The 26,290-nt window shown below is 44.9% G+C and overlaps 1 long non-coding RNA gene and 1 pseudogene across 4 annotated transcripts in view; both read left to right on the forward strand.

The window, feature by feature from the left end:
• LOC109276326 (uncharacterized) overlaps positions 1–24,581 on the forward strand; it is a 33,024-nt gene extending 8,443 nt beyond the window's left edge. Inside the window, exons 2-6 of one of the 4 annotated variants that reach the window (XR_008419735.1) lie at positions 14,060–14,476; positions 22,267–22,548; positions 23,218–23,286; positions 24,017–24,214; positions 24,510–24,581. This is a non-coding gene — a long non-coding RNA (uncharacterized LOC109276326). Of the gene's footprint in view, positions 1–13,558; positions 14,477–22,266; positions 23,287–24,016; positions 24,215–24,509 lie in introns of those variants that run through there. The other 3 variants (XR_008419732.1, XR_008419734.1, XR_008419733.1) reach the window with 3 other exon arrangements.
• Positions 18,018–22,257, forward strand: LOC109276325 (dCTP pyrophosphatase 1-like; annotated as a pseudogene).
• Positions 24,582–26,290: the final 1,709 nt, after the last annotated feature.

A 26,290-nucleotide genomic window follows, 5' to 3' on the forward strand; every position in this document is an offset into this window, starting at 1 on the left:
AGCCTGTGGGTTTTGCCTCATGTAAAGAAGACTTTCTGATCATCTGAAGGTCACACTGTCTTCCAGGGACAGCCTTCACCGAATGACCTCTTGCCCTAACTTGGGTCAGCTCTCAAAGGCTACCTCACGTGGGTTGGCTGATGCTTTCACCAAGACTGCGTTACGTCTCAACTTCTCCCTCTGTGAATCTGACTTTGCCCCTCCCACTTCCCAGGTGATCCCAAGAGCACTCAATAAACTGCTTCCTGGGAACACGACCTATAACAGCCATTAAAACCTGGGTTATTACCAGATGAAATAATTTGTATTCAAAGGCTGGTGAGAAAACACTTTGGTTATACGAACTAGTTGATTTTATTAATGCCAGACTATAATTATGAGTCTCTTTTGCTGGTTGCCAATTGATTTGAATCAAATACACATATATGTAGCAAACTGAACTCTTTTTGTGAGAATTCCTAAGTACACTCAATCTGGGCATATCTCACTTCAGAGGCCAGATTTCCAACTCTGATTTCAGTTCTCTGTTGGGATTTTAGCCATTTTGTAAGAGAGAATGCATTTCCACAAAGTAAGTAGTTGCAGACATTCCTCAGAGTTTTGATACATGGTCAGAAATTTCAGGAGAACTTGTGGATTCATAGATTGATTTCTAGACTCCTAAGGTTCTGTGCCTCCTTTGCACGCATGGTTTGTTTTTCAGCCTAATCAGCTCTTGCAACTAAACCACACTGATAAAGCAAACGTTTAATAATTCAGATATCTGCTGAGGTACGCATTCCAGGGGCAACTGTAGAAACTTAAAAACATGATTCATTTTTACGAAACTCTGTGAGTCTTTTCCTGAATTAGGAGTTTAGATTCACCCAACAGCAGCTCTCTACACCCTGTGGAGGTTTTGCAGTGTGTCTCCAGCTCCTGCCTGTTTGCGCCCATGTTCATTTAACGCCTGGACAAGTGATCAAAGTGAGTTTATTATCTTCTTTGCCACTTTAAGTGCAGGTCTTGTCACATCTTGCTAAACTCGGGGAAAAGAGCAAGGTGCTTCCTCTGAGTGTTTTCATGACCAAGAGTTATTGACCTGAGGAAGTAGTTCAGAAAGCCTCTTCAACAAGTTTACCCAACTTAGAACTCTAACTGTGCCAAGTAGGATAAGCCCACATACCCTCTTCCCCGGAAACTTCTGTACAGTCTATGTATTGAGTGTCAGGAAGGGGACAGGTATAAAGAAAATGCATGTGGGGCCCCCGGGCGGCTCAGTCAGTTAAGCGTCCGACTCTTGATTTCGGCTCAGGTCGTGATCTCACAATTCTTGAGTTCAAGCCCCCACATCGGGTTCTGCACTGACAGCGTGGAGACTGCTTAGGATTCTCTCTCCCTCTCTCTCGCTGCCCCTCCCCTGCTCATGTGCATGCTCAAAATAAATAAACTAAAAAAAAAAAAAAAAAAAAAAAAAAAAACTTTGAAAAAAAAGAAAAGAAAAGAAAATACACACACGATCATTTGCTGACACTCCTCATGTAATAATGAGCCTGAATGGACATGTTCACAAGCAGATTTTTCCAATAAACAACGCAGTGGAAGTTGGACACATGTGCCTCTTCTTTTGACTTAAGTAAAGAGCTGACAATGTTTTCCCCTTTTTGTATGATTCTTAGGAGGCAAGTGAACTAGCTTTCCTATTTGCTGTCATGCTTCTCATACAGGCTAATTCATCATGTGAGGTCATTGCATGCGGTGGGTCCTGTATCCCCCTTTCCTGCCTCCTTCCTGCCATCCCCAGCTATTCCCTTCATGGTCTGGATGATCCCATCAGCTCTAAAAGTCCCTGGTTAAAAGGAGTGTAAGCACAAGTCTCCTCATGCTTCCCAGCTTTGAGGCTAGGGCCCACGGGGTCCAGGGGACTGCTGAGGGCGGGAGCAGTGGGGGGACAAGGGGAGCAGGGCAGTTGGGGCGAGTGATTCAGAGCTCACATCTTTTGGGTCTGCGTGCTTTCTCAATTAGGTTAGGTCGTCTCCCTCCCGTGGACTTCCCAATTGATTTAGCCAGCACCAGGGGAGCTGGCTTATGAGAATACTGAGCCTAGCCCTCCTGTTTGCCTCATCAATGTGCATTTTGATCTCAAAACACTTGGAGCAGTACTTTTCCTCTTCCTTTCGAACACATTTGCACTTTCCCCTGACTTTTCCACTGAAAAAGCTGCTGTTGAAAATAATGGTAAATTTTCTAGTATTGGCAACGTGTTCGGCCCTGGTGGGTCGTCTGAGGGGCCATCTTTCCCCAGGGCTTCTTCCTCTCATCATGCCAGATCTAGCTCCTCATACGTTCACACGTGCAATAAGGTGGCGTCCCCCTGATGAAGTTTCTGACTGGAACTGCAGGCTCCTCCCCATACTCAATCCAAAAGAATCTTCCTCAGTTTCTTCAGGTATGCTCGGCAGTAAGAATCTAGAATGGATCCTACTGTGTGTAGAATGTGTGTGTAGAATGATGCCTACTGTGTGTAAGCGCCACATGATCAGGGACACGGTCTTTCTTTATCACCACCGTTTCCTTGACTGCTAGAACAGTGTGGGTTCAGGGCCTACCCTCAGTCTTTGCTGGCTAAGCGAGTCCTGCCTCAGGCGTGGCCAGCACTCACCGACAGGCACCGTGCTAGGCTCTGAGCACACAGTAGACAGGACGAGTGCCTCTTGCCTCACAGGCAAGAGCTGGGGATGTGGAGAAAGCGAAGAAACTGATGTTTAAACAACATTTCAGTGCAACATTGTACGTGTTGTGAGGTGAGGGGTGGAGATCAGAGAAAGCAATCCAGAGATGAGGTCTGTGCAGAGTCCTGAGGACAGTAGGAATTTACCAGTCCACCTATACTCCTTAAGCTAACGACGGGACCATTTACCATCTGCTCCCCTTCCTGCCCTTATCTTTTTAATCTAAGTTCTCTTTACTCCCCAGGCTGCCAGCCCTTCTGTTCCAGGGAACTAATCTGCTTTCTGTAACCCCCAAGGACTGGCTGGATGCTGTCTGGCCCCTTTCGTCCATGCTAGCCTTTCTCTGTGAATGTATGTTCATTACATCCTGAAAGGTCCTGCTCAAACCCAAGGGGTCTAGGGCAGCCTTCCCTAATGAATTCTCTTCTGATTCCTTTATTTCCCTCTTATTCACAGCTTAAGCTTTTAGCTTGTACAGTCTGATTCTAAGAATGCAGATAAACCACACTGGCACTGAGCATGATTTGGACGTCTGTAGATAAAAATCACCCAAAGAACAGTGTCAGGATTTTCCTCATCCTTTTATCAAAGCAGGAAATGCAGCACCCGGTGCATTGCATTTCTGTGTGGAAGTCAGCACAGCAGAAGGTACCCACCTCCGTTGCCCAGAAACTCCTGGTCCTCTACTGTCAAAACATAGTTCTCTATGTAAATCTAGCACTGTTTATAGATAGGGATATTTGGGGAGAAATCTGGAGAAGAAATGTGTTAAAATGGGCTTTATAACCACTATCAAATTTTTAAAAAACTTTTTAATGTTTATTTATTTTTTGAGAGAGAGAGACAGTGTGAGCAGGGGAGGGGCAGAGAGAGAGAGGGAGACACAGAATCCAAAGCAGGCTCCAGGCTCCGAGCTGTCAGCACAGAGCCCGATGCGGGGCTTGAACTCACAAGCTGTGGGATCATGACCTGAGCCAAAGTCGGACTCTTAACTGACTGAGCCACCCAGGCTCCCCACTATCAAATTTTTATATTCGACTCCCAGCTGAGTTATAGATTCTTTAGGAATTTTCCATCTTTGTATTCCTATAGGAGAGTAGTTAAGGAAATAAAATTATAATAATAACTTTATAATTGTGCATAGAGCTTTACAGTTCACATCTAAAGTAAATGTCACCTCATCTGAGAAGCCATCCTAAATATCCATGACAGTTGCCCTCACCTCTCTTTGTGCTCCAACACCTCTTGTCAAACCTCTAAGTGTGGCACCCTTGGCCAAGCACCGTGACTTATGTTACGTGCCTGACTCCTTAACAGATAGATTTTATCGAGAGTGGGGAGCTTAGGGGTGCCTGTGTGGCTCGGTCGGCTAATCGTCTGACTGTTGGTTTCAGCTCAGGTCATGATCTCATGGTTCGTGGGATCGAGCCCCACATCAGGCTCTGTGCTGACAGCGTGGAGCTTGCCTGGGATTCTCTCTCTCTCTCCCTCTCTCTCTGCACCTTCCCCACTCTCTCTCACGTGCCCTCTCTCTCAAAATAAATAAACTAAAAAAAATAAAAAAGAGCGGGGAGCTTAGCTTTTTCAATCGCATGCTTCTATGATCTGGCTCATGATAAAGGTCAGTACACTAAAAATACCTCATAGATAAGTAAGTAAATGAATGAACGGATAAATATATAAATGACTGTTATTTCCGTATTAAGTATGTGATAAAGGCTTGTTATATTACCCTTCGATTGTGATAGAATAAAGAAAACTAAAAGCAGATAAATCTAATAACTGTGGAAAACTTATTTGAGGGAGAAGGTTTGGAGTTGTAGATGAAATTAAGTCTCTAAATTTTCCTAAGAGTTCTTTTATTCCTAGAATAGATACTGATGAGTTAGTTGCATTCATTTGCAGCAGTATTTCTGCAGAGTCGGGAAATTGATTTAATTAAGTCCTGTCTTTCCCTAAGAGTTAGAAAAGTATTCTAAGAGTGGAAAAAATCATAGAACAAATAGTTACCATGTAAATTATGGAGTATTAGGTGCTTCTCTGAGTATTTTCTCCTTCATGATTAAATGTTAATCTCTGAGTTATGCGCTGTAATAATAGATCCAACTGAAAAAGTGTTTCTGGCACTAATGCATAAAATATGTGCATGCAGTTTGAAGGCTGAAAAATGGCACATTCTTTGGGGGTGGATGAAGAATGGTCTGAAAGTTACTGCCACTCTAGGGAAACAGAACGTGATTATCTACAACGTTAGCTGATTTTAAATACCGATTGCCAAACTGTTCAATAAAATATGAATACTTATTACGGCAATCCATATCACATGTTACATATCCTATTTCAGGGGTGGAGTGCACCTTCTTAAAGAAACATGTGCTAACTAGGTAATGTCAAACATTATAAAGTGAGTGGAAATTGAGACTGAAGTTCTCCTCTCTTATTGGTTGCTCAACTGGACTCTAACCTCTAGGAAAAGACTAAAACTATAAACAACACTCAGTATCCATGGTAACATGCATAAGAAGGTAATTATTTTTTCTTTACATTTTTAAATTTTAGAGTTTAATAGCATATTATATGCATTGCCTCAGGCCCACGATTCCTGCAGTTGGTCATTAAGTATCAGGAAATGCCCTCTCTACCAGTCATTATTGCTTAAATAAAATGCCACTTACAAGCCTTGTGAACAAAAGAGCTACAGTGTCTGTTTAAGGCATACCTTGACTATTGTGGTGATTTGGCAATGAGTGCAAGGACCCCAGAGCACCTGGCCCAGAAGCCAGGCTTGTGTCCCGAGAACAGCATTCACAAGGAAGCCTTTTCAGTTATGGTTAATTAGACGCAAGAAACAGCTCCGTCCTTCAGGTGAACACACCAGAAGGAAGGCCCCAAGCCCATGTTCTCATGCGGTCAAACGGCTGCTGTAGGAATAGTGCCGGAGCAAAGGGTTCTGGGTAAGTCCAACGTGCGTTAAGTCCATCATATTGTGAAGGACAACCCTCTGATGTACCATTTTGGAAGTTTAGGTTTTATACTATTTGGGTTTTGTTTTTAATGTTTATTCATGTTTGAGAGGGAGAGCGTGAGCCGGGGAGGGGCAGAGAGAGAGAGAGGAGGGACAGAGGGTCCCAAGCGGGCTCTACACTGACAGCAGCGAGTGCAGTGCAGGGCTTAAACTCACGAACTGTGAGAACATGACCTGAGCCGAAGTTGGACACTCAACAGACTGAGCCGCCCAGGCGCCCCATACTATTTTTTTTTTTAAAGGAAGACTCATTGACAACGAATCCAACAGTTGAGAAGGTGTGAGGGGAGAATTTACTTACAAAATCTGTCTGGTGTTTGTTCTACACAGGCAGAGTGATGTAATAGTAGACCAGAAAATTCAGTCCAAGTTGAAACCAAAACTCTTTTCTCTGGCTACAGAGGCTCCTTTCCCTTGGCCCCTGTACACCTGGGTGGCTTACACTAGACAGGTGCCAACCTCACAGCTTTGGTTTGCCTGCAGAGGTGGCCTCAGTAAACCTGTCCCCAGGTGACTTGTGCAAACAAAAGGAAGAATATGTGCTGAAAACTAATCTAGGGAGCGCTAAATTTAGATCGGATTTTTCTTCCAAGAGTTTGTTTGTAAATCAGTTTTGGGAACCTGGAACAAACATTTCCCATAAAAACATTGTAATACATGTGGCTATGAAAATTTAACCCCTAATGACAGTGAAATGTTACACATCAGCAAAACCCATTTTGTAGCAGTTGTCTTTTCTCTGTCTTCCTCCGCTATATGATGGATTAAAGGGGCTTTTGTGGGCTGATCTAGGAGGTAGACCACCATGTGCAATGGTGCCTGGGGGAAATCAGTCCCCACTCAAAAAGCTGGATGTGAGAAACTCTCATCCTGCTGCCAGAACTTCACAGAGAAGGGAGAATTCCCTTCAACAGTTCGGATGATGCCACACAGAAGGAAGAGGGAGCAGGCTTTTTTATGTAAAGGACATTCATAAATTTGGTGTTTGTATTTTGAGAACTGCCAGCACTTAATTTAGAAAGTATTACAACTGTATTAGGCAGAAGGTGAACTTGACGGAGTTTAGACCAGGAAGTTGAATACGAAAACATAAACAGTAAAGCAAAATATAGAACCAAGATTTGAACAGAGATAGACGTTGGAACTAAGAACTTCATAGCAGAGCTATGAGCAAGACCGATGTTCCAGCGCCAAACAAGGCAATGCAAAAATTTCTTTACTAGAGAAAGTAAAGAAATTTAAAAGCGGCAAAGCAACGGGACCCTGATGCTGATTGCTCACATTTTCTGTTCTTTTGTCCCTGCCTGGATTGACTCTAAAAGCTAATAAGTCCTGAACAGTCTAAGCTATCACAAAATCACGTGTCCATCCCACTCCACTTCTGTGACCCACAGCCTAGCTGCTTGCCTCACCCCCCAAAAATCTGTGAGCAGCAAAAGCTCTCATTCTAGACAATTCCCCAATTGTTTTTGCTCCCAAATAGCAAGAGAGAGATTTTTTTTTTTTCAGTGAGAACAAGGGTGAGGTGGGATGTGGGGAGGGGAGCAAAGATGGAGCCATGACCCATGAGGAAGAACAGGAATCAGTTTAAGAGATTGTCAGGGTTAAGGATCTTTTTGGAAAAGAAAAAGAGAGAGAGAGAGGGAACTATGATTCCTGGGAAAAGGAATTAAAGTAGTGGGCCAGGAGGAAGGCAGAGGAATGCTGTGTAAGATGCATGAAATGATGCTTGGAATCTTCCAGAAAAAAAAAAAAACACAATAAAAAACACCACAAATGAAAAATGTATGTGGTGAGATCAAATGTCTTGTGGTACCAAGCAAGAAGCAGAAGGTAAGTTCCCAAGCAAGATCAGCAATCATGGGGCTGACCAAGAACTCTCCAGACTGCCAAAAGTGGGAGTTTGTGCCTGGTTCACCTAATACCCAAGGTGCAGGGAAGTCTCCAGTGCTTGTCAAGCTCCTCAGGAATAATTTGACTTTCTGTTCTCACAATCCAGTCTGGGCGCCTCTGGAGAATCTTGTGTTTACATGTCCAACTGTAGCTGTGACTCCAAGGAACCACACCAGCTGGGTTGGGGACCAAACCTCTGTGCTTTTGAGAAGGTAGAGAGGGATTCAAACACCGTGGTTTTTGTCATCACAAGTGTCCTGTCATTTGGGGCAATTTGTTCCAATTGCCACCACTGGAACAAAATGGCAGATGATGTTTTTCAAAGCTGTTTGGAAAGTGCGTTTCCAAGTCAGTTACAAAAAAGCCCACACTATGTTATTTTCACTGCGCCCAAACAAAAAAGTGGTTGTGTGCAAAGATGCTTTAGGAAGAGAACTCGCAGTCTAATGGTTGGAGTAGATTGAAAGCATAAATTAAGTTACATCAATGGTAGGAGACTTTCCTTGCTTCTCTAGACCTGGAATTTTGGCTCCAGTATCATTTTTCAGCCCTTAATATAGAGGCTTAACACTTTCAAATATGTTAATTTCAGAAAAAACATTTCTTGCTACTTAGTTTAAATAATCTTTTCCTGGATGAATTAAGTGAAGAGGAATAAAACAGTCAACGTAAAATATAGATTCATTCCAATCTAATGAGATTGTTGGAAGTCTGACTTGGTGGGAAACCCTCACCTCTGGGAAGTCTGCTGCCACACCAGCCATGTCCTTGTGGCACCGTAACTTCTCAGGTCCGTGATGTTTGGAAAGGGTGGTTTGGACAACACAGATCACAAAAATATATCACTCTCCTGAATGTCCAGCCTGGCAAGTTTATGCTCAGGTTAGCACCGTACTTGTGGAAGGGGCACGTTTCTCAGTTGGTTTTTGATGCTCTCACTCATTTCAAAACAGGCTTTGAATTGGGTAAAAGGGACTAGAGATGCTATCATCGTCGGGTATTTCCCCAACTTCATCGTGTTTATTAATGGATATTATCAGAGGGAGTAATTTTTAACAGTCTCACTGATTTGCATACATTGGAGAAAAGTCTTTCTGAATCACTGAATGTCTGGATTATGAAACTGTTAGAAGCACACGTGAAGTTTGATTGTTTTAAGTGGTTCCACTTGACCAATAGGCTTCCCTAAGTAACAGTTGTTGAGGGAGCTGCTTCAACAAAATAATAGAAGCGATTTATTCTACGTGTAACCTTAGATCGCCCTGGGTGATACTCTCTTTAGCTCCAAGAATCACTGATCATCCTGAGGTGGAGAGGAATAGAGAGATCATCTAGGCCAAGGGCAAACTTTTCTGTAAAGGGCCAGATAGTAACTATTTCAGGCTTTGTGGGCCATGTGGCCTCTGTCATGACTATTCAACTGCCGCTGTGGCATGAAAGCAGCTGTAGATGATACAGAAGTAAGAGTGTGTCTGTTCTAACACAGCTTTTGATTTACAAAAACAGGCAACAGGCAAGATTCGACTGGTGGGTTTTAGCTTGTCAGCCCCTGATCTAGTCCAACTTGCTCACTTTACAGATAAGGGAAAAGGAAGCTGAGAAGACTGGGAATTCTCCAGAGTCACTTGATGGTTAGTGGCAAAGCCAGACCCCAAACCTGGAAATTAAATCTAGATTCTGGCTTTATTTCTACCATGACACATTAGTTCTGTCTCATTTCAAGAAGCCGCTTCTGCCCTGCAGATGACAGAGGTTTGAGTCAGCAGCGTTTGAGGAAATTATGCTCCAGTAACAATTCAGTTATTTAATAAAAAGCACTTTGAGGAAGTGATTTTATAGGACATTGTCACTAATTATTGACATTACTCTCAGTGCCGGTGTTTTGTTTAAAGATGGCATCAGAGGAGTGACAAATTGAAAGATTGTTGTTATGTCATAGGGTCTCGTTTTAACAATGTTTTTCACTAGAGTTGATTTGAATAAAACTAGCAAACTAGGGTTTCCAATTTGCCAAAGAACAATCAGCCCCCAGAGCAGAAGTTCTTACCATGAATCGGGGGATTAAGGACTCCCTGAAATTCATACAGAAGTTTCTGTGGATGCACTTTTGTCCCTCGGGACAAGATAAACATTTTTTTTCTCTTTCTTTCTTTCTTTCTTTCTTTCTTTCTTTCTTTCTTTCCCTTTCTTTCTTTCTTTCTTTCTTTCTTTCTTTCTTTCTTTCCCTTTCTTTCTTTCTTTCTTTCTTTCTTTCTTTCTTTCTTTCCTTTTCTTAAGCTTATTTATTTATTTTGAGAGAGAGAGAGTGCGCAAGAGGGGAGGGAGCAGAGAGAGGGAAAGACAGAATCCCAAGGAGGGATCCCCTCTGTCAGCACAGAGCCCAAAGATGACACTTGAACTCACGAACCTGTGAGATCATGACCTGAGCCGAGATCAAGAGCTGGACGCTCAACCGATCGAACCACCCAGGTGCCCCAAGATACACAGTTTTCTTCAGATCCCTAGAGGGATTTTGTGAGCCCTGCAAAGTTATAGGATTTCACATGATGGGAGATTCTTGTCTAGTCAGGCTGCTCGAACAGTCTGTCTGAAGAGGGAATGAAGAACTTTTGGCCAACCAAGTAAGTCCCTTCCTCACATGTATCCTCTGGGGCTGGCACTCCAGAGGGTAGTTAGCTGGCCACCAGAAGGGTCCATAGGGGAAGGGAAAAGTAGGCATGGTTTGGTTACAAAGAGAGATACAGATCTAATCTGTGAGACAATTTCAGCATCAGAGGGTGAGAGGCAGTGATGCTCGACGTCGATGGGCAGCATCAATGCAGTTTCGGGGTGTTAGCCGGCTCAGAGCAAGACTCAGCGACTGGGTACCTGAGATGAAATTCAACTCCCAGAGGCTTCACTTCTGGCAACACGCTGGACTGAGTTAACTCAGCCAGCCCTTCTGCTAGAGACACAGAGTGATCCTAGAGTTAATAGAATGGAAAAAACAAACAAACAAAACTGTGTCGTTGTCATTTTTTTAATGCAAGTTGAATTCAGAAGAAAGAAATGGAAACTCTCGCATGACCGAAGCAACGAGTGAACTAAAATCAGAATGGCCAGCTTCAGCCGAACCGACAGTGACCCAGGAGGTGAAAGGCTAGACTTTTCATTCCCATGCATGGATAAGAAGCGTGGCCTCGAGTCTGATCAAGGAGAGGAGTGAGAAGAGAGGTTTTAGCCTAAAGCCAGAACTCTTGAAGAGCTGTTGGTTTGTGAGACAGGATCAAGAAAACTCCATCCCATGGCCCAGATGGGTATTAGGGAAGCTTTCTGCCAGACCTAGGGCTCCAGGCTGGAGAAAATGTCTACAGTGAATAAAATTAAAAGCCACCCTTTGGGGTGCCTGAGTGGCTCAGTCGGTTGGGCGTCCGACTTTGGCTCAGGTCATGGTCTCACAATTCATGGGTTTGAGCCCCGCGTCGGGCTCTGTGCTGGCGGCTCGGGGCCTGGAGCCTGCTTTAGATTCTGTCTGTGTGTCTGTCTCTCTCTCTCTCTGTCTCTCTGCCCCTCCCCCCTCACACTCTATCTCTCAAGAATGAATAAACAATAAAGAAAAAAATTAAAAGCCAACCTTTTACTTCATGCTCTGGGGTAGGATCTGAATTTACGTTATACACATGGATTGGGACTCCCTGACCGAGGAACAAAATGCTCCAAACTGAAGAGTGCTTGATGTCCCGTGGATGCCTGCACAGAACTAGGGCAGACACCTCACAGCCCGTGGCACATTGGCTGGCCCCCACAGAACGATGCCCTCTACTGAAGATGAGCTTGTACCAGAAAATCTCACCTGCACGCAGAGCCAGATCAGTATGGGAGAAACAAAAACTACACAGATCGAACACTTGGAAGAGACTATAAAATAAACATTTTAAAAATACAGGATAGGATGTAGAAACCATTAAAAAAGAATACATTAAAAACAGCAGTTGCAAAGGTTTGTAAAAGCACCACACAGGAACTACAGAAATGAGAATGACAGCCGTTAATTACGGACTTGTAAAACAATATCTGCTACGTGGCTGAGGCGCACGTCACTGAACCAGAAGGCAGATCCGAGGCTGTGACTTGGAATGCTACACAGAACGTTCAAGGCATGGAAATCCATTTTGACTAAGTCCATGGAAGCCAAGGACGGCTCACACTACTTGGCTATGGCAGCAAAACCAACTCTAGACCCACTTACTAGGTTCTGGGGTTCCTCTTGAACCTGGTCAGAAGGGACAGGAGGGACAAGGGCCTGAGCTTGAAAACCCAGAGCCTTGGGAGCCCTTGATGTGTAAAGTTTGGGAAAGGAGGGCTGTCTTCCTGACAGGCCTGACTTATCTACCTGTCTGGCCTCTCAAGACTGTTCTGTCCTAAGGTTAGCTCTTACCTCGAGAGGAAGAGGGAAGTGTCCAGCTTCCCTCCAGATTCTTTCCAGGCCTGGGATCCTCTGGCCGAGCAGAGCCGTGCCAGGGCTATAAGAGCTGTGAAGGGTGGTTTTCTAAAGGCCACAGTGATCAGTGCCTCCCTGAGTAAGGACCCACCCCCAAGAGGAGGGGACATATCACAAGCCCTGTGGTACCTGGGAGAAGGCAGCTTCCCCTGCTCCCCTCCCCAAGCAGGATACATAACAAAAGGGTGAACAGCAGGATCAGTGAGCAGACTCCCTCTATAAAATCCTGTGGCCATCAGTGAGTCCCTGATCTATGACCCACTGCTGGCCAGCTCTCTGAAAACTGGCCGCTGCTCCCTCCACATCTGCCTGACCCTTTCTGGATCAGACCTCAGTAAACTGTGAACCTCGTTCTCTTGGCTGCTTCTCCCAGGCCTGGTATCCCCGTCCCACATCCCCACACTCCCCGTGGCTTCTGGTTTGACACAGTCTCGAGCCCTGGCTTGGTCATAGCCTGAGGATGACTTTTCCACAAGCAAGCGGGATCTTTCCAGAAGGCAAACCCTCCCTTTGCTTCAGTTCCCTGGGAATCAATGCTTTTTCTAAGAACCTTGTGACATGTAAGAGAACATCGGGAAAAACACAGTTGCTACAGGGGGCCTGGGACAGTCTGATTTGGAAACTGGAGATAAATTTTCCCAGACCCCTTACTCAGGGGAACCCCAGAGAGCTGCAGTTATTAGCATTTTGCAGTGACGGGCAGCACACGCTAATGGCCAAAGAAATGCCATTAACACCATAATGATGGGGCAGACAGGACTCTCATTGACTTCAGAGGGACCTGGGCTCTAGGTGACGTTCAAATGCCCTCTGCCTGCCTTCCATGTTCAACATGTACCCGTTCCAAAGCTGAATCAGCAGTGCGAGCCAATTCTGTAACAAAATGAAGACCTTTGTTATCTTAAATTACTTGTACCATCTAACTCCTTATATAAAGCAAAATGTCTCTTAATAAAATCACCTTGATTTCCATTAGTATGTAGTACATCATCACAGCGATGATTTTATTAGGCCACTAGACCCTCAGAGAGTGTTAAAAGGCTGGCACAAAGGATGTCAATTTAGTAGGGGAAGCTGAGTGTCCAGTTTTCTACCAGAAACTAAAGTCTTGATTCTGGATATCTGAGCAGACATTCATTTTAAATGATGTCTCAAGACCAAATTTGTAGTCAAGATATTCTTTATTATAACCCAAAGTAATATATATATATATGTGTGTGTGTATATATATATATATATATTACTTGTATATATATTATACAAGTATATATTATACTTGTAAATATATTATATATATAATATATAATATATAATATATAATATATAATATATAATATATAATATATAATATATAATATATAATATATAATATATATATACATATATATATGTATATATATATATAATATATATAACCCCGCCTTCAGAGATAGGCTACTTCTAGCAAAGTATTAGGAAAATAAAATATTTCAAATCAGGTTTTGCTCCTGTGTTAAAAGTCACAAGTAGGAAGTTCACCTTTTTCAATTTTCTTTGTTCTGTTCCCCATAAGGTAGGCCCCATGCATTTTGGATCTGGCCTGCAGTTCTGATGCATGTACGTGACATGTTTTCTGGGGCCTTTTAGTACCAGTGTAGCCAGGGGCCCAGGCACTTAGGAAGGTAGGTGGGATGGAAGGAGTGCAAATGCTCTGTTGAGTGCCCTCCAGGGTGGCAGATAATGGCAGTGAGGAAGAGCTGCCTGGGCCTGAGCCCCATTTCTGCCATTAATCGGCTGTGTGACTTTGGGCATATCACTTTAACCTTCCAGCGCCCTGGTCTCCTCGTCTGTAATTGGAGATGGTGGGTAACAGCCTGTCTTGAAAGTTGTTTTTGATGATCTATGTATAATACCTGTAAAGCACTTACCTTATGTTACTTACTAGCTAAGTGAACATTCCTTCGTTTCCAGAGCCAGAACATAACATCACACACCCAAGAGAGGAATCCCTCCTGAATTCTGTATCCAGGGGATATCCTTTTATGGCCATGTGGACGCCGAGGAAGACAGAGACATTTCCATTTGGGCATTCTTAACTGAAAGGAAAGATTTTTATTAACCAAAACAGGACTTTGGTAGACCAAAGATGTAGAGCGGGGACAATTTAGGCTACTCTAAAAGTAGGTTCTTCTGACGAATGAAGGTAGGATTGGCACCTAGCTCCCAGAGTGATTGGAGAAAGGAATAAACCCATGTGAAGGTGATTAGCACGGTACTTGGCACAAGGGAAGCACTCAAGATACGTTGGCTGTGCCTATGCCAGAAGCTCCTGCACCCGATGTCCTCTCTAAAGCTCACCGGACCCCACTGCTGAGGCCCTATTCACAGGTGAGGAATCAGGGAACCTGAGCAATCACACAGGAATTTTTTTTTCTTTTCTAATGTTTATTTAACTTGAGAGAGAGAGAGAGAGAGAGAGAGAGAGAGAGACACAGCAAGAGCAGGGGAGGGGCAGAGAGAGCTGGAGACACAGAATCCAAAGCAGGCTCCAGGCTCTGAGCTGTCAGCACAGAGCCTGACATGGGGCTTGAACTCACAAACCGTGAGATCATGACCTGAGCTGAAGTTGAACGCTTAACCCACTGAGCCACCCAGGTGCCTCAACACGAGAATTTTATAGTATGTGCTGGAACCAGGGCTGGAGCCAGGGCAATGGGGCTCCACGGCGAATGCTTTCTAATATACCTCTCTGTTCCTCATCTGCGTATTCTGAGAGCGTTGAAGTCCTCCTAACCTGCTCGCAAGAGTTGAGCCCTTCAGAGTGCGGTATTTTTACAGGGTGCTCCCCTCAGCCAGCGAGGTGGCCAGCACCCCCCTGAGAGACTCCCACCTCCAGCGGTTCTGTGATGCCATACTGGTGGGCTTGTAGATAAGGCAATCGCCGACGAGGAAGAACTATCCCAAGATGCTACCATGTGTCAAGTCTCCACACCCCCAGCCCCTGAAAACACCTCATAACTGGTGGGGGTGGGGGACAAGCTACTCTGCAAAATGTTTTTGAACCCTAATTAGTGGGCTAGCCCTTATTATATGATTGAACCCCATATCACCTCCCAGAGCAGCCCTTGTCTAACACCATTGATTCAGGTTTTAACTTGGAGTTTTTTTCTCCTTTTCCTCACTTGCTGCTGATCTATGGGACACAGTAGCCTCTGTTCATTACTGCGTGGGTCTGCAGTGACCTGTGACGTGGTGTTTCACATTTAAAATTACTCAAAGGCCTCGATGCACACTATGACACAGCAACCTGGCCTCTTTGTTTTCTAACCTTACAAACCACCCGAAAAACAGAACAAAACAAAAAGAGGTAAGGCAGGGAAGTCCCTAAAATATCGATACTCAATCTGCCTTTGAATCTTGGAACTGGGGGGAACAAGATGCTGATGAGCATAAAGTTATGGTTCCACGTGCAGGTGGGTTAGTCTTTAAAGGGTCTGACTGGCATGGCCTTGTACTGTCCCATCTATACAGGACTTTTGGATGCATTATTTCATACGACACTACCCAAACCCTGTGAGGTAGGTAGGACATTTTACAGGGAAGGAAACTGAGCCTGTGAGAGGTTAAGTGACTTGTCCCCAGTTACAGAACACAGCGAGTGCTCGGACTTTTGGCCCAGTGTCCAGCCTGCTCCACCACCCAGCCCCGTCTCCCTGGAGAAAGTGTTACGTGTAGCTGAGCCCGAGTCCTAGCAGCCCCCGCGAGGCGGTGCTTTGAGAGTCTGGGCAGATTATTAGATCAGGATAAGTTGAACAGCTTGGTGGGATTTAATTGTTTGGAAGGTAGTCAGCACATTTCCCAACACTAAGGGAGACCGCTGGAGTCTGCTTTTCCCCCATAATGATGCTACCTGATTTTTGGAGAGTGCTTTCACGTTGACGCTTTGCTTACTTGATTCCAGACCCAGTCTGGGATCTGTGTGAAAGGTTTCATCTTCGTTAACATGTACAGTAACATACTGGGGGAAAAAAATCCAAGATGATGGGAGATGAACCAAAAGGAGACAGGCAGGACTTCTTTACGCCACCTCCGTCCCCGCTTACTAGTGACCTGCCGGCCAGGTGTGCCCCATGGGTGCCGCTCCCTCTGCCCATTAGGCACCATCCACTTCCCTGTGTTGCCAGGCGAGCTTTCTGACCTCAGAGGGTGCCTCGCGTACTGGCTGCAAAGGTGTTTTACTGACTTAATGTCCACGGAGACTCACTTGAAAGCAAGCTTCTGGGTGAGCCCGAGAGTAGGGGTGGGGCTGCTGGAGACAGGGCTGGGAAGGCACTGCAGGCCTGCAGGGTCCACAGTGGCACGAAGCGTGCACGCCTCCATGGCGGTGGAGGTAGGCAGTCCCCGGGAGAAGAGCTAACCTTTTCTTTTTTTAAAATCTGTAGTCAGAGGGGATGCCCTGCCAGGCCCTGGGTCTCCTCTTTTTTGGGTGGGTTTCCCTACAGATGCAGCTGAGGGCTCCACCCCACCAGACTGTGTGGAAGAAGCTGGAAGGGATGAGGCTGCAGCCCCGCGGAGCCAGGGCAGAACCAGCCCTAAGGCCCCCTGAGCGGGAAGGAGGGGGGTTGGTATCAAGCCCAAATTACAATGTTCGAAGGAGCACAGGTCTTAATGCTTCCACACTCGCCCTTCCATGGTCTGGCCTGGAACAGCAGCCAGGGAGATTCCTTTGGAACAGATCTGGTCACTCTGCTGCTCCCAGCTGGTTTGACAACACCCCAGCCCTCGCACTGCCCCCCCTCCTGGCCTCACCTCCTACCTCTCTCGTCTCAAGGGCTCCAGCCACAAGGCCTCCTGCCTCCCCCTCTTCAGCCATGCTCACCCCACTTTTGCACTAGCTGCACCCTGTGCCCAGCATGCTTGTCCCCCAGAAATTAACATCCACCACCCCTTCAAATCTTGCATCAGACTTTCCCTTCCTAATGCAAACTGTCCTCCCCACCCCCACCCCCCATTTCCTTAACGGACCCTGCTGCCTACTTTTCCAGAGCACCATTCATTTTTCAACCCACAAATATAATCATTGATTATGTTCACTGTCTGACTTCTCCCGCTAGAATGTGAACGTCCCTGGGGGCAGGAACATCTTTATCTTACTGACATGTCCCCAGTGCCCACGTAGTGCCTGGTTATGCTTGGTTGGGTAAACGGATGCAGAAGTGATCATCTTCGGTTACATACTGTGGCTGCTCCAAGGTACCCAGCACCCCTTTCGTGCTGGAAACTACAAATGCCCACATCAGCATCCAGGCTTCTGGAAGAGGAGCTGTAAATGCTAGGCAGGGAGTCTGGCTCCTGCCAAGACAGCTGAGAGGGTTCTCGTTTCAGCCAAGACCTGCAGCAGAAACCTAGTCCTACAGGCTGTAGGCATGGGATGTGGTGGGGGGCTCTAGGGCAGGAGACAGCCAACCTCCAGCCTCGGTTGGGGACAGCAAGACTCACTCTAAACCCCTCCACTGCCTGGAAAAGGTGACCTCAAAACTTTCAGCCCTAGGCTTGTTCCAGGTTGAGGCTTGTAGGGCTAGATAGGAAATGGTCAGGACCAGAACCTGTTACAGAATTTATAGGGACAAGTCCAAAATGAAGATGTGGGGACACTTGTTTAAAATGCATTACAAAGTTAGGGGCACCTGGGTAGCTCAGTTGGTTAAGCATCCCACTTCATCCTAGGTCATGATCTCATCGTTCCTGAGTTCGAGCCCTGCGTCAGGCTCTGTACTGCCGGCTCAGAGCCTGGAGCCTGTTTCAAACTCTGTGTCTCCCTCTCTCTCTCTGCCCCTCCCCCACTCATGCTCTGTCTGTCTGTCTCTCTCTCTCAAAAATAAATAAAACATTACAAAAATTTTTTTTAATGCATTACGAAGTTCAAGGCATGTCTCGGGCAAATGGGGACACGTGTGAGGACACAGGGGGAGATGGCAGTACTTCTCCTGACCCCTTCAGCTTCAGCCCAGAGCCCACACTTGAGGACACTGCTGCCTCTGTGCTGAGTTTGCTGCTCAATGAGACTGGTGCCAGTTTCACCAGGCTCAGAACCTCCCATTGGCCTTGGGGGGAGGGGAAGGAGGGGAGCAGGCAGAGCTCTTCCAGTGGAAGCCCGATGAGGAGGCTGGCCCCCAAGCCGGGCCCCCCAGAGAACAGGCAGCCTCTCAAGGGGAACTTAGTGATGTCTTCATCTACTTGGTAGAAGTCACAGCCCACTGCCATGTGAATCTGCCCCAAGTGGTACTCTCCAAGAAGGACATCAACTGGCGGACTCTGCCCTCAAAAATAGACTTGCTCTGGGGCGCCTGGGTGGCTCAGTGAGCTAGGCATCTGACTTTGGCTCAGGTCATGAGCTCACGGTTCCTGAGTTCGAGCCCCACATCTGAAGCCTGCTTTGGATTCTGTGTCTCCCTCTCTCTCTGCCTTCTCCCACTCATGCTCTGTCTCTCTCAAAAATAAATAAACATTAAAAAAAAAAAAATAGACTTGCCCCACGAGGCCACCTCTGAAGGCCAAGCTTGGGGCCTGCAGACCTTGCCTGTGAGTCCACAGGCCAGGCCTCAACCTAGAAACATGAGCACAGGACCTGCAACTCGGCATAGCATCCAAGAAGCAGAGGATGACCTGGCCGTGGAACTTTGCTGTAGTCCTTTCTTAACGGATCATGGGCGTAGGGGCCCTGCTTCCTAAGTTCTGAGGCCCAAGAACCTTCAGAAGATAGCCTCCTGATATTTTCTACAAAGGTTTTGATTAGCAAAAATAAAAATAATTAAAAAAAATAAAATGGATTAAGAATTTTAAGATGCTGGCCACAGAGCATTAAACCAAGTGGGCCCTTCTGAGGACTGACAATGCTAATGACATTTCATGGATCCTCCTGCCAGAAAACTCCACAACAAACGTAAATCACTTGTGTCTGAGACGTGTAGCATGTTTCTCCTTGAGGAAAGAGCCCTCGGGGGGAGTGGATGAAGGTACCAAAAATTGTTTCTGTGCCACTAACGAAAGGATCCGCCGTTGCGTTTGCAGGGTGGGGGTGGGATGAGCAGTGGCAGAATGAGGTGACATCAAAGGTGGTGTTGGGCCAGACTGGGTCGATGTCCATGTGAAATGACTAGCCAAGACTCTGGAACATTCTCCATTCAGAAAAGTGGTCAGTGATCAGTGACAGGTAGGTAAAAAAAAGAACGGGGCACCTGAGTGACTCAGTGGGTTAAGCGCCTGACTTCAGCTCAGGTCATGATCTCACGGCACGTGGGTTCGAGCCCCGTGTTGAGCTTTCTGCTGTCGGCACAGAATCTGCTTCAGATCCTCTGTCCCCTCGCTCTCTGTCCCTCCCCAACTTGTGCATACGCATGCTCTCTCTCTCTCTCTCTCTCTCAAAAATAAACATTGAAAAATTAAAAAAAGAAGAAAAAGAAAGAAAAGAGCAATTAGAAGGAATAAAGCCGAGGTTGAGTCACGTTGTTGTGGCTTTTTATGCTGGGAAGCCCAGGGCCTTTCCACATGAATCAGCTGAAAGTTTGCATTACTAACAACATTTAAGTAGGCATCCTTGGATATCAGATGCTGAGGTAGGTGCCATCCCCTCACATTTGGATGGCCCTTTACAGTCTAAAACCTGCTTTGCTATATATAATGCTTTCAGTGGACTCTCTCAATAAGCCTACTAGGTTAGCAGGGTGTTGTTATCGGCAGACAGGCAGACTGACTAGTCTGAGTCCACAGAGTCAGTAAGGGCCCAGAGGGGGCACGAGAACTCAGTTCTGCTAGCTTTGAGTCTAACGCTTTTGTCCTTTCCTCCACGATGCTTCTGTCACGGGTGGTGGCGGCCATCTTTCCAGAGCTCATGGCCTGAGACAGACAGACAAATGCAGCCCAGGGCATCACAAGCATATAGCAACACGTTGACTAATGGCCTCCAATTACCGATACCCTGGCAGCAAAAGGGCAGTGAGCTGCTAGGGATGCAGAGTATCAGCTCCGCTTTCAGGAAAAACTAGGTGTTCAGAGGGATTGGATGTTTCTTTCCCTGATGCAAATGGTACATGAACTGCTTTTTGGGGGCATCCGATAAACATGAACTACAGACTAAGTAAAGACGAATAAAGGGATGCTCTCCTGAGTGAGTAAGCATTTTGAAATGGCCCATTAACCTCTTATCAGAAGGATTCTTTCCTTCGAAGCGTGTTGGTCATTTCCTGCACTAAAAGGTGTGCGGACGATTTGCCACATCACATTATTATGCACAGCTAACTGCTTTGCAAAAACTTGTACCTGCAGATGCAGTCAGTGGGTTTGAGTTTATTTAACTCAATCATTAACTTTTTCTCTCAAAATTAACAAGTGCAATTAGCCCATATTAATGAAATAATCTTGAGTTCTTTTTTTTTTTCTAACCGAAGTTCCATTTGAGTCACACAAAAAAGAAAATGCATCTAAAAATCAGTTCCATTTTAGAACAGGCACATGTTCCAAACAGCTGAACTTATTTTTCCTTCTTCAGATTCTGCAAAATTCACTCCCAGGTTTACTCTCTATGCCAAGTTTCAGAGCTGAGCAAATTTTTATGGTCTAGTTATAAACCCTAGAAAAACAAGGTTTATAGGAAATGTTGACACAACCTTAACTAAAGTGGTGTTAGCTGACACCTCTATATTTTCAATTTGGGGATTTCTACTGGGAAAATATAAACGCTAATTCAGCAAAGGAAGCCAACTATAATAAAAATGTTGTAGTCTTCCTGTTCACCCCATGAAGTTCTACTTCAAAAGATGCCAGTGCAACATGGAGGTGAGTTAGAATTAGTATGCTCAGTATGTAGGGCACCTGCAAATAGCTAAGCCTCCTGGTTACTATAAACTTTGCCTGGGAATGCATGACCTCACCATGAGTCATGGCTGCCCACTGCAGTCCGGTCAGAGAGGTGGCGGCGGATTCCAGGTCTTTAGGCGAAAGGCGTCTGCTATCCTTGCACCGCGCATCTCCAAATCTACCATGAATAGAGACCAGAGTAGGTTTTTCACGGACCAGGAGAGCGAGACTCCAAAACACAGAGAAGCCAAAATGTTGAGAGTTGAGTAAAGGCACACCGCGGACGTTGATCCCGAGCGCGGTCAGCTCAGACTGGGGCCAGTAGCAGTGCCAGGGGGACCCAGGTGTGAGGGCATGCCAAAACATCAGGACAAAGAGCCAACGACAGTTCTCATTTCCCCAATCCCTCTAAACAGCCCAGATGAGAAGCACATGTGTTCCATATTTAGGCTTTGATTTTTTCTTTTTTTTCCTTCTGAAACAAGAGGAGGTGGGAGAAGGGGTGAAGTTTGACTCAGGTCCAGAGATAAAGACTGACATACACAAATGGACCATAATAGGGGGCAAAGTGAGTTAAGCTGAAGTAAATGTTTTAAAATCCTCAGCTAGATAGACTAAACAGTATTGGCCTAGGAGCCAAAAGACCCAGCTGTCTGTCCCGAGGCTCCCACCGGGGAAACGCGACTCCAGGCAGCCTGCGGAGCCTCCCTGGTGTCTCTGCTTGGTCATCTGTAAAATGGAGGCCGGCCTCCATTACGCGACAGCGGCGAGGAGTAAGTAATGGCCCTGGAAGTGCTTGGTGAATTTTAAGCTGCAAGACGAATGGGAGTATTATGCCGTGTTGATTGCATTTCTCCATTGGAAAACTGTGTTCAGAAAATGGAAATATTTTCAATCGAGGGACAAATCCATCAGGATAAAGGGGGAAAAAACCCTTCCTAACATATTTGTAATTGCTTTTAGTTCATCCTAGAACTGATTCAGAGGGCCATTTACCGCTGACATCTTTGCTTTTGTGTTAAGTCTAATAGTCTACTAAAAAGGCCATTTGGGTCGCACCCCAATTACCATCACATATGTCTAAACTTCACCAGCTCACAAGGGACCGCTAAGTTACATATCTTCATGAACAGAAAGTATTTTGGATGATTATTTTCTTCCTCCCAGGTTTCTAAGGCTGTTGGCAGCATTTTCCCAGAGTGTTTTCAAAAGCTTTCACAAGATATCCTCATAACATTGGCAAAAAATATGAAGCATACTTTAAAGGCTAATGCTTAACTTCTGTAGACCCTGATTTTTATTTATTTATTTATTTTTTTCAGGTTGAAAAGGAAGACAGGAGTTTCTGGATGTACCTGTCAAGACTAAATGATTGTTCATTTCCTGTGAATTGGGAATAACGTAATCACATGCAGCTGGGGAGCTAGGCTGTGTTTCTTGCTTTTTCCTCTTCCAGAAGCTGGGTCCCTTACCAGCTGGGAAATATTACTGTATGAACGTGCTGAAAAACTTAAGGGAAATGAAAAGAACAACAACATTCTAGATGTCAGCAATCAGTTTGATGGTCTTACCTGTACCAACCTGAGAGGATTTTAATAGCAAAAGTTTGTAAAGATTAATTTAATTTAAACTGAGTTCTTAGATTAAAAAAAAAAAAAAAAAAAAAGCAAGTGTTTACAGAGTCACAAAAATCTTTGTCTAGAATTGAGCTGATTAGAATTAACCCTGTCACAATTACACCCGCCAACGACTGGGTAAGTTTGAGAGAAACAATTTAAAATAATAAAGTATTTTAACCCAAGAGAAATGGATTAGTAGGAATCAAAGTATCCGTCCTTTGCTAATGCAGTCATTACCTGGGGGAAAAAAAAACCCACATAAATTCAATGCTGAGTTTAAAATTGGAATTCAGCAAAATGTAATCTCGGGCACTTATTTTAAATGCACGCTTCTATCTTTTAGTATAATAAATTTTGTTCGGGGTTTCATTAGCCATTACACTATACATTGTGATTATGTCAGATATTAGATGCTGAGAAATGGAGCCAACATCTCACTTCAGGTGGCTCCTGTTCCAACTCATCATCAGAATTAATTAAAGAAAGAGGAGGTGGGATGGGGAGCAGGAGAAACGTTTGGATTAGTCAGGTCACCGTTTTTTCCTGGGAAGGTGAGGAATGGAAGGAGAGAGAGGCCAAGGCAGAAGGAAAGTCTCTGTTGGGATGCCTGGGTGGCTCAGTCGGTTAAGTGTCTGACTCTTAATTTCCACTCAGGTCATGATCTTGCGGTTCATGAGTTCGAGCCCTACATGGGGCTCCATGCTGGCAGTGCAGAGCCTGCTTGTGAGTCTCTCTCTCCCGCTCTCTCTCAAAATAAATAAATAAACTTTAAAAAAGAAGAAGAAGAGGGGCGCCTGGGTGGCTCAGTCAGTTTAGCATCCGACTTCGGCTCAGGTCATGATCTCACCATCGTGAGTTCACGCCCTGCATCAGGCTCTGTGCTGACAGCTCAGAGCCTGGAGCCTGCTTTGGATTCTGTCTCTCTCTCTCTCTCTCTCTCTGCCCCGCCCCTGTTTGCACTCTGTCTCTGAATCTGTCTCTCTCTCAAAAGTAAATACGTTAAAAAAAATAAAAATAAAAAAAGAAGAAGAAAATTCTCTGCCAATGGAATCTTATGGCATCACTGCCCATTCTACCCAGACTTGCTTGGAAGAAATTTGGGGCCTCAGGGGAATGTGAGGGGCTACAGTCGCCCTGGATCACCATGTGCATGTGCATGTGGTTGTCACATTTGGCTAGGCATCAGAATTACTGGGAGAATTTTTAAAAATAGAAAACAACTGGGTCCCATCCAGTCCTGGGATAAAGCTCGCGCATGACATCATTTTTGGTTTTTTTTTTTGTTTGTTTGTTTGTTTTAATGTATGTTTTTAACACACCCAAGCCTATAATTGATTCTGAATGCTGAGCCAATATTGAAAACCAGGGGTAGGCGGTAGTTGGAAATTAACTAAAAGGTGAATTTGACAATATTGCACCTTATCTAAGTCTCTTTCATATTGTTTGAATCCAGAGAACTGCCTTTTCTGACGTCTACCAAACACAAGATGATGAGGATGACAATAATAAAAAATATCAATGCTGCTGAAGCTCCTTGGGGACTCTTCAGAATGACACAGCACTTACACATCCATTAGGTCATTTCTTTTCCCTCTTCTCTCTCTTAGTGCTTTGAGGCCAGCAGTGAGAGCACCGTCACTCCATCTCACAGGTATGAAAGCATGCCACATCCTGCTAAATCCCCCACCAGTGCGAGTGGGTAGGCTGACCCCCATTTCGTGCCCTTTCCCCCTTAGCAATCCCATCAGCTTGGCCTGACAGCTGGTTTTGTGGCACACCTGGGACAGCGGGCAGGGAGGGTCCTCTGCCCTTAGTTGATTTTATGCTCCTGTAGTAGAAAAGGCAGAGAATTCAGCGACTTGAATTAGCTCCCAACTTGACTGCAATTGGAAAGAAGCTTTGTGTTTTGTTTTCACCTTTTTTTAAATTAAATGTTTTTTCTTTAGTTCACTTATTTATTTTGAGAGACCGAGAGAGTGAACAAGAGAGGGGCAGAGAGAGAAGGAGAGAGAGAGAGAGAGAGAGAGAGAGAGAGAGAGAGAGAGACTCCCAAGCAGGCTCCACACTGTCAGCGCAGAGCCCCATGAAAGGCTCCAACTCAAGAACCGTGAGATCAAGACCCGAGCCGAGATCAAGAGTCGGAAGCTTAACCGACTGAGCTACCCAGGTGTCTTGTGTTTTATTTTCACCTTAAAGAGTCGGCTTACATCCAGCATGTACAATAGATATGATAGATTTTTGCCTTTCCGTTTTACACAAGTCCTTTTCTGAAGCTAACACATGTCTCCCTTGTCCATGTCGTTGCTCTCTGGGATTCAAGAGAGAAGAGATCGTGAGGAGAAAAAGACACAGTGGGTCGGTAGACGGCAGGTTGCCCCTGGCAGGCCGGGTGGAGCAGGCAGCTGTGCAGGGCTCCTGCCTGCCAGCTTCTTTCACATCACGAGAAGCAAATGGCCCCCAGGTGAAGGATGGAAGAAGCAGCTGAGAAATCTTCCTGTCATATTTGGGTTTATTTCCCTGCCGCCTGAGTAAGCTTTCAGTAACCTTGGTCTTTCGATTCAACTATTTTGATGGAAAGAAATAACGATCACGGCAACTGTGGCTGATGGATGTTAAGAGCTGGACCTTACCCTTTCAGGGGAAGACTGCTTGAGAATGGACTTGAGGACAAAGGCGTTACAAAGCATGGCACCGGAAGCTATGTTTTTGCTGACTCGACTTACCTTATTAACAAAATCATTTCACATTTTATGTGAACATAAACAAAACTTCCTAGGTAATCTTTGAAGGTGTTGGATGCTGTGGTAGCTACCACTGTGGCAAAAGGGCAGTGTTGAAGTGTAATCAGTCTCCCAGATAATAATATTTTACCGATCAATAACTTATTGTACTTACAGGTTTGCCCTGTCATATAAAAATATATTTATAAAAAGTATCACCCAGACTTTTATAAATTAGTAGACTGACCGTTGCTTTAATCATCTTTTATCTTCTACATGTGTGAACCTAAAAGATTGATGGTGTTTTAGTTATGTCTACATCACATCTGATTTCACAATAGCCTGTGGAGAAACCTATTTAGTAGACTGACCGTTGCTTTAATCATCTTTTATCTTCTACATGTGTGAACCTAAAAGATTGATGGTGTTTTAGTTATGTCTACATCACATCTGATTTCACAGAAGCCTGTGGAGAAACTTCATATACAGTTGCATATATGGAACTTAGCTAGTTTTTTAAACCAGGAAGGTAGAGCTACTTTCTGGGATAGGAATCACAAATGGGTTTCATCCGAGCACGAACTGGGCAGTTCACAGAAGTGGCATGCTGAGAAAGCTGGTCTGGGCTCAGCAAACGTGTGTGCGAGATGGATTAGTGATGTCTGCCATGGAAGGACAAGGTCCTGGTGCCATCTGTGTGCCATCTCTGCCGTGGGAGGAAAGGGAAAATACTAAAATATGTAGCAAATGTGTATTTCACTATGCACAAAGATGCATAAAGAATTCCTCTGATGACACAGTTTTTGCCAGAGCAAAGACTCAATCGATAACTTCAAATAGTGTTAGATTTCAGAGTATTATTAAAAATACTTAATGCATATCTGGGTGTCTAAAAGAGTAAGGATTATTCATTTTTCTCAACATGTTACAATTGTTATGTGAAATTCTGGAAATTAAGTCTGTCATCATTACGGTAGTGAATATCAGTCAAAATCTTCCAATTATGT

This window comes from Panthera pardus, unplaced genomic scaffold, assembly GCF_024362965.1.
Source record: "Panthera pardus isolate Hobbes unplaced genomic scaffold, ASM2436296v1 HiC_scaffold_6, whole genome shotgun sequence".
Classification (NCBI taxonomy): Eukaryota; Metazoa; Chordata; class Mammalia; order Carnivora; family Felidae; genus Panthera; species Panthera pardus.